We start from the raw sequence: 17,435 nt of genomic DNA on the forward strand, positions 1-17,435 counted from the left end.
CCAACGCGAGTCGAAAGAATTGACGCGACCAAAGACGGAATTCGTCCGAGTTGCTTTATTGAAACAAAACAGCTCAGGTATTCTGACAAGCCCGTTTTTCGGGCAACAATATATATACACATTTATGTCGGGAAGTTTGCCCGGCAAAAGCTATACCGGGCATGCCCGGGTATCAAGGGCGAGCCTTGGAAAGGCGAGTCTGGACCTGCCCGGGCGTGTTTGGCTGCGGCCTGGCAAGTCGAGGCTGGGCGTTCCCGGGCGCTCTGGGCGAGCACTGGAAAGACGATAGCGGGCATGCCCGGACGCTCTGGGCGAGCCCTGGAAAGGCGATAGCGGGCATGCCCGGACGCTCTGGGCGTGCCCTGGAAAGGCGATAGCGGGCATGCCCGGACGCTCTGGGCGAGCCCTGGAAAGGCGATAGCGGGCATGCCCGGACGCTCTGGGCGAGCCCTGGAAAGGCGAGAGCGGGCATGCCCGGGAAAGACGAGACCGGGCGTGCCCGGGAGGTTCGGGCGTGCCCGGGAACAGTGAGTCCGGGCATGCCCGGGAGAGGCGCGTCTGGCCATGTTCTGGCCGGTGCAAGGCGATTATGTACATCCAGCAGTAACCGCTACACACGCCCCTCCAGAATCGACCTGCACCGGCAGGGTCAATTTAAGGGGGGTCCGGATGACCCGGCCGAAGCGACCCCTGGAGGGTCGTGGGGAGGGGTCTGACGTGGTGGTGGGTGGTCGAGCGGGGGGAACTGTGGACGGGGGGCGGCCTCGCCGCGGAGGAAGGGCCAACCGTGGTGGTCGGTCGACGTCCATGTGCGCCGGTTTGAGGCGGTCCACAGAAATCCGGTCCGGCCGGCCGCCGAAGTCGACGATGAAAGACTTGTCGCCCCGTCGTAGGACCCGGAAGGGCCCGTCGTACGGCGGCCGGAGTGGCCCCCGGTGCGCGTCATGACGCACAAAGACGTACTCCGCTGTGCGAAGCGCCGGGGGGACGTAGGACTGGGGGCCACCGTGGCGGGACGTCGCCACGGGGGCAAATCGTCGGGCGGCCTCCTGGAGGTCCGAGCGCTGGCGAGCGGCGAACCAGGGACTGGTAGCGTCAGGCACGAATTCGCCCGGGACGCGGAGTGGCTGGCCGTAGACGAGTTCGGCGGCGGACGCCTGGAGGTCTTCCTTGGGGGCCGTGCGAAGGCCCAAAAGGACCCACGGCAGCCGGTCGGCCCAACCGTCGTCCTGAAGGCTGGCCATGAGTGCGGCCTTCATGGAGCGGTGAAACCGCTCGCACAACCCATTGGCTTGGGGGTGGTAGGCCGTGGTGCGGTGCAGCGTGACCCCCAACGAACGGGCGACCGCGCCCCAAAGCTCAGACGTGAACTGTGGGCCGCGGTCGGACGAGATGTCCGCTGGTGCGCCGAAGCACGCGACCCAGGTGGCGATGAACGCCTGCGCCACGTCGGCGGTGGTGGTGGAGGTGAGGGGCAAGGCCTCCGGCCACCTGGTGGTCCTGTCCACCATGGTGAGCAGGTGGGTGAACCCCCGCGAGGGGGGCAGGGGACCCACCAGGTCCACGTGGACGTGGTCGAAACGCCGTTCAGGCACGGCGAAAGGTGCCAGCGGGGCCTGGGTGTGGCGGTGGACCTTGGCTCGCTGGCAGGCCGTGCAGGCGTTGGCCCAGTCGCGGATGTTTCGTCGAAGGCCGTGCCAGACGAAACGCGCCGACACCAGCTTCTGAGAAGCTTTCCGGCCCGGGTGAGAAAGGCCGTGGATGGAGGCGAAGATGCGGCGCTGCCAGGAAACGGGCACGATGGGGCGAGGCTGGCCCTGGGAGACGTCGCAGAGGAGGACGGTGCCCGCGAAGGGGATGTCGGCCAGGCGGAGGCCCGTGTCCGCCACGCGGAGTGCCTGCACCGAGGCGTCGGTGGTCTGGTCGGCCGCCATGAGCGTGAAGTCCACGCCGAGGTGGACCGCGTTCGCGCTGGCCCGCGAAAGGCAGTCGGCCACGGCGTTGTCTTTGCCGGCGACGTGCTGGATGTCCGTGGTGAACTCCGACACGGCGGAGAGGTGGCGCTGCTGGCGGGCCGACCACGGCTCCGTGACCTTAGCCATTGCGTAGACCAACGGCTTGTGGTCGACGAAAGCCGTGAACGGGCGGCCCTCCAGGAGGTGTCGGAAATGGCGAACAGCCAGGAATAGCCCGAGCAGCTCGCGGTCGAACGTGCTATAGTTTAACTCGTTCGGCCGGAGTTGCCGGCTGAAAAAAGCGAGTGGCTGCCAAACCCCGTCCACCCATTGCTCATGGACGGCGCCCACCGCGTAGTTGGAGGCGTCCGTAGTGAGGGCGATGGGCGCGTTGAGCACCGGGTGAGCCAGCAGCATTGCGTCGGCGAGGGCCCGTTTGGCACTGGCGAAGGCCGCGTCCATGGCCGCGGACCAAACAATGTCATGCTTGGCCGGCTTGCCCCGGAGGGCCTCGTAAAGGGGCCGCATGAGCTGAGCAGCGCGGGGCATGAATCGGTGATAAAAATTCACGATGCCGAGGAACTCTTGGAGGGCCTTGATGGAACGGGGACGCGGGAACGTGGTGATGGCCTCGACCTTGGTCGGCAGCGGCACGGCCCCGGTCTTGGTGATGCGGTGGCCCAAAAAGTCAACGGTCGTCGCGCCGAAGTGGCATTTGACCGGGTTGACAATTAAGCCATGCTCGCTGAGGCGACCGAACAGTGTTCGGAGGTGGAGGAGGTGCTCGGCGCGGGACGTGCTGGCGACGAGGATGTCGTCCAGATAGACGAAAAGAAACGGCAGGTCGCGCAGCACGCCGTCCATCAAGCGCTGGAATGCCTGGGCCGCGTTCTTGAGGCCAAACGGCATCCGCAAAAATTCGAACAGGCCGAACGGCGTGATGACGGCCGTCTTCGGGACGTCGGCCGCCCGGACAGGTACCTGGTGGTAGCCCCATATCAGGTCAATTTTCGAAAAGATGACCCGTCCCGCCAAACAGGCGGAAAAGTCCTGAATATGCGGGATCGGGTACCTGTCGGGGGTGGTAGCGTCATTGAGACGGCGGTAGTCGCCACACGGGCGCCATCCACCCCCCGGCTTTGGCACGATGTGCAGTGGCGAGGCCCACGCGCTATCGGAGCGCCGCACGATGCCGAGGTGCTCCAACGCGTCGAATTCGGCCTTTGCCATGGCGAGCTTGGCTGGGTCGAGGCGGCGGGCCCTGGCGTAGACCGGCGGGCCCGTAGTGGGTATGTGGTGCTCGATCCCGTGCCGCACCGCGACGGCCGAAAACGTCGGCCGCGTGAGGGCCGGGAATTCCACGAGCAGGCGAGCGAACTCGTTCATTGCCGGGAGGGCGCACGCCAGTTCGGTCGGCGCGGAGCTGCTCATTGTGCACGCCAGGGAGCTGAAGGTCTCGGCGTGGACAAGGCGACGTCGTTTGACGTCGACCAGCAGCCCGTGCACGCAGAGGAAGTCGGCGCCCAGCAAAGCCACGGGGACGCTGGCGGTAACAAAAGTCCATTGAAAGCGCTGGCTGCCGAAGCAGAGGGTGACGACGCATGGGCCGAAAGTGCGTATGGCCGAGCCATTAGCAGCGACCAAAGAGGGGCCGCAAACTGCGTCCAGCCTGTCCTGCTCGGAGGCAGGTATGACGCTCAGTTGGGCGCCGGTGTCGCACAGGAAACGCCGTCCAGACGCTTTGTCCCGAATAAACAGCAAGTTGCCCGAGTGGCCGGCGCTCATGGCTGGGAATGAACGCCGGCCCGGCCGTTTCCCGACCTGCCGAAAGTGCACGGGGGCCGGCACGTCCGAGCCTTGTGTCCGAACCTGGCGTGGTAATAACACCACGCCCGGTCAGGTGGAGGCCCCGGCCGTCGTGTCGGAAGCGGGCGGTGCAGCGTGGCGGCCGCCAGTTGCACCGGCAGTTCGGCCTCCAACCGCGCAGGGCGCTCGGGCGTCGTGGGCGTCGCCTCGGACGGTGGCGGGCTCCAGGTAACCGCGCCGATGTGCTGGCCCGCCGAGGAGATCTTATCGGCTTCCCTGGCGAGGGCGCGGGAATCCGTGATCAACGTGCCAGCCAGGGCGAGGCGTACCGGGTTCGGCAGCTGACGGAGGAACAGCTCCCGGAACAGGAATGCCGGAGAGTGCTCGCCGAGCAACGAGAGCATATAGTCCATGCGCTCGGACGGGCGCGTGTCGCCGAGCTCGGGCAGGTCAAGCAGGCGCCGTGCGCGTGCTGCCGGTGAGAGGGCGAAAGTGCCGAGGAGGAGCGTCTTCAGCGCGTCGTATTTGTCAGCAGCCGGCGGGTGCTGGAGGAGGCTCAAGGCACGGGCCGCGGTGGTGGAACCGAGCGCCGCCACAACATGGTGGAAGCGGGTGTCGTCCGCGGTGATGCCTCGCAGGGCGAACTGGGAGTCCGCCTGGGCGAACCAAACAGCCGCGTGAGTCTCCCAGAAGGTAGGCAGTTTAAGCGTCACTGCCGTATCCATGTCGGTAGGTCACCAATGAAGGAACTGCGCTCCAACGCGAGTCGAAAGAATTGACGCGACCAAAGACGGAATTCGTCCGAGTTGCTTTATTGAAACAAAACAGCTCAGGTATTCTGACAAGCCCGTTTTTCGGGCAACAATATATATACACATTTATGTCGGGAAGTTTGCCCGGCAAAAGCTATACCGGGCATGCCCGGGTATCAAGGGCGAGCCTTGGAAAGGCGAGTCTGGACCTGCCCGGGCGTGTTTGGCTGCGGCCTGGCAAGTCGAGGCTGGGCGTGCCCGGGCGCTCTGGGCGAGCACTGGAAAGACGATAGCGGGCATGCCCAGACGCTCTGGGCGAGCCCTGGAAAGGCGATAGCGGGCATGCCCGGACGCTCTGGGCGAGCCCTGGAAAGGCGATAGCGAGCATGCCCGGACGCTCTGGGCGAGCCCTGGAAAGGCGAGAGCGGGCATGCCCGGGAAAGACGAGACCGGGCGTACCCGGGAGGTTCGGGCGTGCCCGGGAACAGTGAGACCGGGCATGCCCGGGAGAGGCGCGTCTGGCCGTGTTCTGGCCGGTGCAAGGCGATTATGTACATCCAGCGGTAACCGCTACATCATCACATAAAATAAACGTTATCATCCCCCCCAAATCCCCCCCAACCCCTCCCATTCAAATCTCCCCCCATACCATTCCTCTCCAATTCTCCCTCCACCCCCCTCCTCCTCAAAGCTGCCTCCTCCCCACTTCGTCTCCCTGCTATCTAATACCTCCACCTCCCCCAACCTTCTACTTTCCTCTGCCCCCCCCCCTCAAACAACCCCTCACTGTGCGTCTGTGCCTCATCCCTTCACCATCAAACCTTTCGTCCTCCTCATCCTTCCCTTTCTTGTAACTTCTGTAATCTCTGACACACTATCAACTGCTCTCCCTACCTCCCCCTCTCATCCTTCATCTGACCCTACCCCTCCCCTCCCCTGTCCTACACCCGATGCTCCCCCCCTCTCTTCATTGACGGTATGGACCTCAAACATCCGGGGCCTTCGTTCAAACCTGACTGATCTCTCCATACAGGTTGCTTCTGACAATCCAGTCTTGATCTGCTGAACAGTAACTTTCCTCCTTCAAGATGTCTCTGATTCCTTAATATCTCTTCCTGGTTACTCCCTCCTCCGGTATGATAGACCTGAGCCTCGTCCTGGTGGTGGGCTGGCTATCTTTATCAAAAACTCTCTTCCTCACTCTCCTTGCACTGCCCTCTCTCCACCCCACCCCCATGAGTACCTCTGGCTACGGCTTCCCCTCCGCTCCCACCTTTTGTTCATATGTGTTCTGTACCGTCCTCCAAACAGTGATGACTCCATTTACATTTCACTGTCTGACAACATGGACGAACTTCTATCCACTCATCCCAACTCTCTCTTCCTCATATGTAGCGACTTCAACTGTCATCGTGCCAGCTGGCTGTGTGTAGGCTCATCTCTCACCAGCCATGGCACCTCAGCAAATGACTTCTGCAACTCACTGGGATTGACACAATTTGTCAATTTCCTACCCGGATCTCAGCCAATGGTGTATCTTCTCTTCTGGACTTGGTTATGACAAACTTCCCTGCTAATGTCTGCTGCTCTTCTTCTACTCCAATCGGTTCTTCTGATCATGTGCTTGATAAAGTGGACATCTCTCTGGCCATTCTCAGAGAGCCTCCTCAGCGTCGGCGAGTCTAGCATTTCACTCAGGCCGACTGGCACGGTCTTCATGCAGCCATCAATCATCTGGACTTGTCTCCCATCTCCACTGCCTCTGACATCAATCCTTCCTGGGAATTCTTCCAAAGCAAACTGCTCTCTCTCATGCACAGATTTATCCCATCTAGTCTTCAGTTGTCTTACCCTTCCTCCCGTCCATGGTACACTGAATCTTGTGGTGAGGCAGTTGCCATGAAACAACTTGCCTTTGCCTCTTGGAAGGCAAATCCAACTGAAGGTAATCTCAGTTCCTTCCACCAAGCTCGGAACAAGTGTGTGTCTACCTTCAGGAGTGCCAGGAAGCACTATCTCTCCACACTCAAGAATGAACTCTCAAACCTGTCTCCTTCCTCCAAATCCTGGTGGCATCTGGTCAAATCCGTTTCTGGTGTTTGTTCCCCCTCCATCCCCTCCCTTACCTCAAATGGCTACACAGTTGACACCACACGTGATAAAGCCAAATGCCTCATCTCTGTGTTTGCCTCAAAATCTTGTGTCCCAAACCCATCTCTCTCTGTTCCCACCTTACCCAGTCGAACCTAACTGCTCCTGGAATCTGTGTCCTTCTCTCCTGACAAGGTGGAGGAGTTTTTGTCAAACCTCGACTCTGATTCTGCAACTGGACCAGACGGCATCAGCCCACGGGTCCTAAAATTCTGCTCTGCCGCTCTATCTCACCCTATCTCTGTTCTTTTCACCCTCTCTTTTGCTCAAGGTCATCTGGCCAGCATCCTGGAAATCTCAAACATCACCGCTTTACACAAAAAGGTGCAAAAACAGATCCTTGCAACTACAGACCAATCAGCCTGCTCCAAATTATCAGCAAAGTCATGGAATGCATCATTGCTTCGGATATCAAATCCTTCCTCTTCTCCAATCGCTTGGTCTCTGCTCATCAATTTGGATTCAGACCAGGTCATTCTACTCTGGACATGCTGCTTCTACTGTCTCCACAATGGATGGAGGTCCTCAATGCCAAACAGGAAATCAGAGCTGTCTCCCTTGACATATCACGTGCCTTCGATACGGTCTGGCACGCAGCTCTGCTCACCAAACTCTCCTCCTATGGTATCCATGGAAATCTCCATGCATGGCTTGCGGACTTCCTCTCTGGTCGTAGTCAACGTGTGGCGCTGAATGGATTTCTCTCATCTCCCCTTCATGTTCTGGCTGGAGTTCCCCAAGGCAGTGTACTGGGCCCTGTGCTTTTTCTGGTCTTTATCAATGATCTCTCCGACTCTCTGGAAAATCCTCTCTATCTCTTTGCTGATGACTCCACTCTTTGCCGCTCCATTCCTCTTCCCTCAGATCGGCAGTCTGCAGCCTCCTCACTCTCTGAAGACCTGGACAAAATCACAGACTGGTCAAACAAGTGGAACATGTCTTTCAATCCTGCCAAATCTCACACTCTTACTATGTCTCTCCGAAAAGATCGACTGGACAAACCTCCCATCTACTTTCTCAACAATCCTCTCCAAGAAGTTCTGTCACTCAAGCTTTTGGGTCTCACTATCTGCCATGATCTTTCTTGGGAAAACCACATTTCCAAGCTGGCCTCCAAAGCCAGTCGCCGACTGGGCATCCTCCATCGTGCGAAGCCCTTCCTTGGCACACCTGAGCTCCTCACCACATACAAGGCTTTCATCCGCAGCTCAATGGAATACTGTTCTCCTCGCAGGCCGGTGCTCCTGCGTCACACATAGCTCGGCTTCACGCTGTTGAAACCAAAGCTTTCAAAATCATTGGAATCTCCCGTGATGAAGCTATCTCCGAGGGCCTTCCACTCGCTCACTGCAGGCAGGTCGGTGGTCTTTCTGTCTTCTACCGACTGCTCTCCGCCCTTGCTCCCCCAGCTCTCTCTGTGCTTTGTCCCCCAAATATTCCTACAGGTCGCACAAGATCTGCCAGCAACCCTCTGATGGTTAAACTGCCGAAATCTCTGATCTCTGCTCACCTTCACTCTTTCATTCCTCTTTTATCCCGCCTCTGGAACAAACTCCCACACTCCCTTCAATCCCACTCCTCCCTCCAGGGCTTTAAAACAGCTGTTCACCACCATCTCTTATCTTCCCCCATCCAAAACCTTGATCTTTTCTACCCCTGCTAATTCACCCCAGATCCACCTTGTTTGAAATTCCAACTTCTTTCCTGGAAGTCCTGGCAGTGTCCATATGTTTTATACCTCTCCCACCCCCCCCCCCACCCCTTCCCATGCCTCCCCCCCAAAGCCCTCTCCCTCCCACAGATCTCTCGATGTCCCTGCTCTCAAATGTTGTGTTTGTGTCCTCCCCCCTCTCTCCCCATCTTGTCTACCGCTCCCCATGTTATGTGTTTTATGTGGCGGTTTGTCTTTCTGTGTGATTAATGTTAGCTCTTTCACGAGCCTTGATCTTGTATCCAAAAAAAAAGAAAAGGAAAAAAAAGGGTTTAAACCTCCACGGAATGTTCCCTCATTCGGTTATTCTTTCACAAGAGAATTAACTTAAGGTGAAAAACAAGTTGAAAATTCAGCTGATGTTATGAAAATAACCACGGGACCTGTTGTGAGACTCGAATGCGCGGGAGATCGCGCTTTCGTTCTACGAGGCTGCGTCATCACGTTGTTCATCGCCATTTTGGTTAAAGGGAATCTCCAAACTCGACAACACGACCAAACACGCCTGCCCGGTAACCCCGTACCAGCCCTCACCCGTGGGTGTAATACACATAGTGACGTGACCTCTTCTTTCCCCGCCACATCCTTTCATTGTTGTACTCGTACCTTTAAGACAGTTCTCGAGGTTATACATGTAGAAAACAGGTGAGAGTAACTGGCGACTAACATTGATGGCTGAGTACAATAAAGAGTAATGATCACCGACAATGTTGGAGGTCACGGATATTATGGACCAATATATTGAGCACACAGGGTGAACAAAACCCTTTACAGGTAACACATTGAAAAACAAAACCCACTATAAACCAGGGATAAAGTACAAATAACAAATAAATAAGCAAAACATTTGGCAAATTACAATCTCACATACAGTCAACACTTCAAAAATGTACCAATTAGTCATGTACAGTTTATGTAAGTCCATTACAGGGGTAGACTCCCCTCCAACCTCAGTGACTGCTCTGCCCCATTACAATACTTAGGCAAGTATTATGACCATCATATGACGATCCTACGCATCCAAAATATAATCATTCAAGTACTTGGGATGGTGTCGTGGGCGGCTGGAGCATCTTGGTGCACAGTCGCTTGGAGACATTGTTGGATGATCCACACTGGTGTCACCGATGGCCTCAACAGATTGGGAGTGATCTGGTTAACGGGTGTTAAGCTTTGGGGGTGTAACGGAGATGTGATCCGGTGCTTGGCTGATAGGGATTGGTAAGGATTCAGAACTGTCGGCAGGTGTAGACAGCTCATAGTGGATATATGGGGGGTCTGGTGGTTTTGATGTTGGTTGGAGGCAAATGTCTTCAGTGAACAGAGAACCTCCATGTACCCCATTGTGAGAAAGTGCAAGCATATCTTCCCAGTACTTGGATATCTTGTGGCATTCTGATTTTTTTGACCCGATCCGCTGCACTCCTCAATCGGGATCCTAAAAACTTGCGTATGTTACAGCAGGGTCCATCGATGGCCGAAACGAGGTAGCGGTTTCTTGCACATGACTTGTTACGGTCAGAGTACAGAGAGACTAAATCACCAACTTCCACGAACATGTTGGGCCTGACAGACCCCTTGGGCGCCTTGGACTTCTCACTAAATGGGTGGTTTGAAGAACAAAGCTGGTGTTGGGTTTCTATGATTTGCAGGTCAGAGAATGGGATTTGTCGATTTGTGAACTGATCCCGCTGGCACCACATCTCACGGGCTGAGAAGCCCCGGGCACGAATTCGTGAATTCAGACTGGCAGTGCCCAGTGCGAGGGTGAGTGGGGTTGCTGGTCCTCCCATCGGCTCCTGTAGTGAAAGTTCACCCTCAAGTTCACGAACTGCCTTCTCTGCGACGGGATTCTTGTTGGGATTTTTAATGCGACCAATCTCAATGCACATGCGATGATGTTTAAGAAACTCGTCATGAACCAAATGTGTGAAGCCGGAGGCCGGATCGGTGCTGATGACAGCAGATGCACCATCCAATGGCCGGAGCTCTCTGCAAAAACGGACCAAGTTATCGCGGAGTGTGCTGGGTTGATCATTGCATTGTCCACGATACATGATGTAGTGTAATAGGAGGTACATTCTCACAATACAAGAATCAACTGGTGATTGCATTTGATTACATCTGCTGCGAATCTGCTGCGAAGGACACACCGACTGCACCAGGAAGGTCTCCAGTGGACTATTTGATGATGGTGTGGGTTGTGTTGCGCAATGCAGCTCACTGGTGGCAACAGGAGGGTCTCCAGTGGACTGTTTGATGATGGTGTGGGGTGTGTTGCACAAAGCAGCTCACTGGTGGCACTTGGAGGTCACCTGATCAACTGCTCCATCCAAGTCGAGAGCGTAGAAACAGCGGTGAATGACGGAACTAAGATGATAACGACTCGGGTGATCCAACTGAATGTGTCGTGCTGTTAGTAGGCCATCGAGTACCTAACGTAGGACAATGATGCACTCATGTGCTGAGGACAGGGGCTCGTTATGACCAACTACTACTAGGCCATCTTTGGACACTAAAACGACCTGGAGGTATCGTTTGACATCCTTGATGTTGGTGGCTTTCATTGATGGATGGGTGCCCTGAACGAGGTGGGCATGAGTCCACCTTAAGTCTGTGCACTACACCTGCACTGCCAACCAAGCGGCTCTGTTGGTGAAGAGCAGTTTGGCACGACCGGAAATAATGTCCTGAGCTGATATATGCAGGACTACGGATTCCTCTTCGCTTCTAATGAAGGCACAAATCTGACAGGTGGTATCAGTGCAGTTCGGGGCATTGCGCATGGCAAAATCAGATGGAATGTTGGTGGACACTGCAAGGTGACGAACAGTTGCCTGATACCGGCTGACAGTGGACAGGAATGAGGATATACGAGGGCTCGCAGAGAACTCACCACGACACAGCTTCCCGTACGCTTGTACGCACGGCTTGCTATCAGTGAGGATGGAAGCGTCATGCTTAGACTGGATAATAAAGGGACTGAAGTGTTTTACCCAGGTGGTAATGGAAAGAGCCTCCACCTCACAAGGCAACCAGGTAGGTTGGCGTCCACGTAATTTCACACTAAAGAAACCCACCAGGTGAGGTCTTCCACTGCGTGTTACGTACAAAGTCGATCCAATACTATGTTGTTTTACTGAACCGTCTGTTACAATCCACAACTGATCATTCGGACGAGGAAGAACAACAGTATGGGTTGAAGTAAGAGCGGCTTGGGCTCTGCGGAAGGCATCATGCAACTTGTCAGTCCACATAACTCTGTCCAGTGTTTGGCATCCGGCCACATCATCATCCAAGGGGGATAGCAGTGTTGAACAGCAAGGGATAACACGAGCCTGAACCTTATATGCCCCAATAAAAGATCTCATTCCTTTGACCTTCTCAGGAGCCGAGCACATGGAGAGAGTAGCCACGCGATGTGTGCTGGTCTGGATAGTACCATTAGACTAGATCCAGCCCAAGATAGTAGTGCTCTTCGGGCATATAACAGTCTTTGGATCAAATAGGCGGAGTCGACATTTATACAGGGCATGCAAAACCATTCACCAGTTTTGGAAGAGCTCATCCAATGTGCTGCCACCACCATAGAGGTCGTCGCGAACTTGGCGACGGTTCCCTTCTCCAAGAGATCACCAAGGACGCAGCATGTGAGTTCTTCAAGAGCCGTTTCTGATCCAGGCATTCCCATTGCGGATCTGGTATACATGCAGATCAAGATTCAATATTTTATTACCACATCAACTTGACAGTTTTTAGGAATTTGAGGTAGTGTGCTCTTTTAGACAAAAAAACAAGAATGGGGCATGGTAAACCTCCAAACATTCATTGGTCGTTGTATACACTAAAAGTTCAACAACAAAAAAAAACACACATGAATAAAGTATGGTAAACATCCAAACATGCAGTGCTCATAGTATACATTATAAGATGCATATAAGAGCATTTAAATGGCCTGTAGCTAAAGTGCTAAATGCATTATAAGCTCATGAGTAGTTAATAGTTATAGGAGTGGTACTGTGCATTCAGAATGTGGATGGCAGTAGCATGGGTACCGTTCATGAACCTGGAGGGCTCTGAGTCTTTTCCCTGAGGGTAGGAGTTCGAACAGGGGGTTGGTTGGATGAGAACCATCCTTAAAGATATTCAAGCCAACCTTATGCATTCGGGACTCGTGGATGTAGGATAGATAGGGCAGGTCAGTTCCAATGATTTTGAACGCGGTATACGTATTACTTTGTCCAACTCCTTTTTTTCCTGGGCTGTGATACTGCTGAACCAAACAGTTATTGAGAAGGTAAGTGTGGATTCAATGACAGCGTGATAAAACTGGAGTATGCCCTCCCTTGACACTCTGAACTTCCTGAGTTGCCTCAGAAAGAATAGTCACTGGTGGGCCCTTTTTACGATAGAGATGGTGTTATCCTCCCACTTCAGAGAGGAGAAGATGGTGGTGCTGAGAAACTTAAAGTTGCATACCTGCTCCACCACTTGGCCGTTGATGACCAGAGGCGAAATCTCCATCTCGTCCCTCCTGAAGTCCACAACCATCTCTTTGGTTTTCGTGATGGACAGCTGTAGATTGTTGTTGTGACACCAGTTTACCATGAGGGAGATTTTGGCGTGGTGGGCTGATTCATCACCAGAGGAGATGAGGCCCACAACTGTCATGTCATCTGCGAACTTGAACATTCTGACAGAGTCCTGAATGGAGATGCAGTCATTTGTATACATAGAGTACATGAGAGGAGAGAGCATACATCCTTGAGGTGCTCCTGTGCTAATACTTAGGCATTTAGAGTATCTGTTATTGATTTTAACCACCTAATAGTCAGGTTCACTATGTTTTTTCGTTCAAAATTTTGGTAGATTAGCAAAACTATACATTTTTGGAATATTCAGAGCATGAGGAATCCAAAAATTAATGTTTGCATTTGCGTCGACACCTTTGCGAAAATGACACTCAGGACAGTGATGAAGATGTGTAAAAGCATATTCCTGAACGGTATAGACCAAGTAGATCCTGTGTATAGGACTTATAGTTCCATCTGATACTAACAAGGCTGCGTTCTTGCTTTATAAACCCATACCTATAACTTCAAAGGACTTGCAATATCATGTATTATGTAATACAGTTATATCACAAATATAAAGACAATGGTTTTCAATTACCTTTGTTTGTTGCTTTTCTATAACCCTGCGGACTATTTTGAGGCCTTTATTGGATTCCTTGACCCAGAAAACATAGGATTAGCATATTTAATTAAGTTTCTAGGTTGACTAGAAGCCGAGATAGCGGAAAATATGTATTTTATGGCGGCCATTTTGAAAATCCAAAATGGCGGCCATGCAGGTGTCTGTGCAAATGCCAACATTGATTTTCGGATTCTCCACGCTCTGATGATTCCAAAAATGTACAGGTTTGCTAATCTCCCAAAATGTTGAACGAAATTATATTTGTTAACACAGTGAACCTGACTAGTCAGGTTCACTATGTTTTTTCGTTCAAAATCATGGTAGATTAGCAAACCGATACATTTTTGGAAACGTTATTACATCGAAAATCTGAAAATCAATGTTTACATTTGCGGTGATACCTGTATGGCCGCCATTTTGGATTCCCAAAATGGCCGCCATACAGGTATCTCTCCAAATGTAAACATTGATTTTTAGTTTCCTTATGCTATAACCTTTCCAAAAATGTATAGGTTTGCTAATTAGTCGGGTCAATGTAAGGTTTGACCCCAAAAAAATTTATAATAAAGGTTTTTTTGTTTTAGGTGTATCATTAGGTTGTACTAGACCCCTGAAAAAAAGTTTACCAAAATTTGACTCCGGGAAAGTGGTTAATTAGCATATTTTCAAAATGGCACCCCCCCCAAATTTTCAATGTACAGGAAACTTTTTTATAATTCAAATTAGACCCTATAAATGTATTACAAATAGATAGAAACATGGTTGGTTTACATAATGAACACATCAGAAAACTTCTATGACGTCATTATGACGTCAATGATGACGACAATGAATAATACATGCATTTTTATCAACTTTTTTCAACAAATACACACTTTGTGAAAAAAAATTTTTGAAAATTTGATCTGCCTATACAATACAGTATTTTCTGAAAGGTCTGTGAATAATACATGGTTATTGGTAGTGACGTCATGACACCATGCAACCTAGGAACAAATCCCTGCATCACCGTATGACCATATGAAGGGAAATATCATGTCAGCTGGTTGTCCTTACAGAAATAGGCAATGAAATCAAACTCGTCCATAACACACTGAATGTCAGAAACCACTAAGAGCCTTTAAGTTATGACTGTCACATACCATTAGTCATCATCGTCACTGTCTTCTGTGTCATCTTGATCCATTGGACGAACGTTGTTTGGGTTTTCACAGGATTCAAGTTGGCATTCTCCACAAGCAGAGGTGCAAGGTAAACCGTACCTCCTACATGTACAGCGCTGTGTTGTGCAAGCGGTCGTGCAATTGCAATGCACAATCTTTAACAAATTGTCCGGCGCAGGGTTTTTTGCGGTCATAACTGGTGCGAATTGATTGTCCTCAATTTTCCAACCCCAGTCAGTGGCATCCAAATTGCTCTCAAGTCCTAGCCATGTCATTATTTGATAGTACGCACGCAGGGAATGGAATTTTGTCGCAGATGCAGTTGGTGGGAGTCTAGCAGGCGCAACAAAGGATGATGCTGAAACCACTTTCTTTTTAAACACCGAATGTCGCAAAGAAGCAAGATAATCCGTTTGCTTTCCGGAAAACAGTAAAACCATCGACTGGTTACCATGCTGTTCTATTGTGTCCGCTGTCTGGCCAGGTTTGGTAAAAGCAAGTGCACAGGATTTTAACTGTTCATCCCCTTTGGCAACTTTCTCAAAGAATGTTTTCTTTCCCATCCCGAAAACCCGCGATGTTGTATCACATCCCGTCAACGCGTGGATAAACAGCAACTGAGAACATAACTGTTGTCCAAGGCACTCCTTTAGTGTGTTGATGTTGTACACCCTCTGATCTTTTGACTTCTTGTCTGAGCGAAAATACAGAGTTTTCTTCTGACTGTCCATATGATGGAGGAGAAGGATCAACAGGTCTGTATCCTCTCCGATTAGGGTCGTGGTCTTGTATTCAGAAACTGCAATAGCTGCCTGAACAATATCATAATCGGCATCCCCTTCGGCATTTATTACTGTGCAGCCTTTCTCGCGGAGTCTGTCGCTTATCATATTGATGAGCCCTTGCTTATTGCTACCTTGAGACAGGAAGTCCTCCTTCTTTCCTGTGAACACAGTTGTTGGAGTGAAGCTCACTTTTGGATGGTTTTTCTGCTGACGGCGCTGGTGGGTACTGTCCTTCACTGATGGTTGATCATGATATCCGTCAAAAACGACTGTCGCCATTCCATAATTGCGTAAGGTGAAGTCAACGTAACAGTCCGCAATTGCACCGTATGTGCTTCCTTTTGTCCACTGTACGCGATGCATGAGGGAACCACCGTCTAGGACATAGCTCTCGGTCTGTGGCACTTCGTTCGTAACAGCCTCATCTGACAGGCTACAGGCATAGTCATCTATTGCTTTAGCAAGTTGTGTTTTTTCTGGCTTCCTCATGATGTAGCTTGCCTCGAACAAGGCTGGGGGAAATGGACTAAGTTCATACTCTAGAACCTCCTCTAAAGAACAGTCGCCTGCATTGGAAATGACAAGAAGTCTCTGAAACAGTAAGGCAGGATCAATAGATCTGTCTTGCGAAACTTTCACTGAGCATGAATCGCCTAATGTTTTCACTTTATCCTTTCGTTTGCTTGCATACGTGAAAATTGGCTGACCCTCCATTTTGTCTATGATTTGTCTCCCGACTTTCTGATAGTCGTCAACATTTACGCCATCCTGTGCAACCACTCCTGTGATGATGTTCCTCAATGTTGGATCAGCAGAGAATGGACTGCATGATTCGAGCTTTTCTTTGATTTTTGCAAGGTCGGCCTGATCTCTCTTCATCCTTGCTCCACTCATATCCTTATGTTGCACACTCGTTGAAAAGGCACGCTTGTTGAAGTCCCCCATCGCATGATTGTACTCAGAACAAACCGGTGATGATAACACCCACAAGGCTCGCTGCTCTTCACTCATCCCACTTCCCCGTGTCAAGCCACCGGTTGACTTTAGCGAGCGCATCAAGGTCTGCTCAATCACAAGGTCGGAACCCAGGCCAGCCCAGAATTTGTCTGAACGCCTGATTACATGGAATCCATCTTGAAATTTCCTGAATACAGCAGGATCCTTTGTTTCAAGGTTTTGCATGTTTTGCAAGTACAAGTGTGCTGATTTTAGGTAATTGTAGTGTCCTGTTGCAGCAAATATTGGCAAACATTCGGCAACAGCACTAAGATGTCTTTCCCATGAGCCCATTCGATCTGCCATCAAAAGCATTCTTGCACTTTTTACCATGTTCATGTAAGCAACCCAAAGCTTACTTGTCCTGGATTGGTCAGACAACTCAAGTTTCTTTTTGTCAAGTGTTTGCTGAAGTTTTGCGTTTTTCTCCGAGGTAGCTACTGTTTCTAATGTGGTCTTGCCTTCTAACAACGAGTTGTACATGTCCTCACACGTCTTCACTGAATTAGCGAACTCGGGATCGCTTTCCATCATTTCACAGACCAGCATTCCATTCAAGCATTTTTCAACCAAGAGATGGCCCCGCAATGCTCTCTGCACAGCTTTACCACCAATCATATGCTTTACTGCATTGTCACCATAAACAGTTTCGAGGCTGTCCGTCAGACCCGAACCTTGCATAAGTGTGCCAATAGCACCGAGCACGTTCATCAACGTATGGAAACTTCCTAACATCAACGTAATGTTCTTCAGGTGGCTCCACTCTGGTGAATTGTAGATTATTTCCGAGGCCTTAAAGAACAAGGGTTGGTCGAATGTCACGATTGGCGCAATCTTGTGTTTCGCTGCTAGGTCACAAATGAAACTAAGTGTGGAGAGTATGCAAGTTGGCTCACTTGGATACATGTCGATCATTGGTA

This window comes from Myxine glutinosa, chromosome 1, assembly GCF_964187855.1.
Source record: "Myxine glutinosa chromosome 1, kmMyxGlut1.1, whole genome shotgun sequence".
In the NCBI taxonomy this organism is placed as follows: Eukaryota; Metazoa; Chordata; class Myxini; order Myxiniformes; family Myxinidae; genus Myxine; species Myxine glutinosa.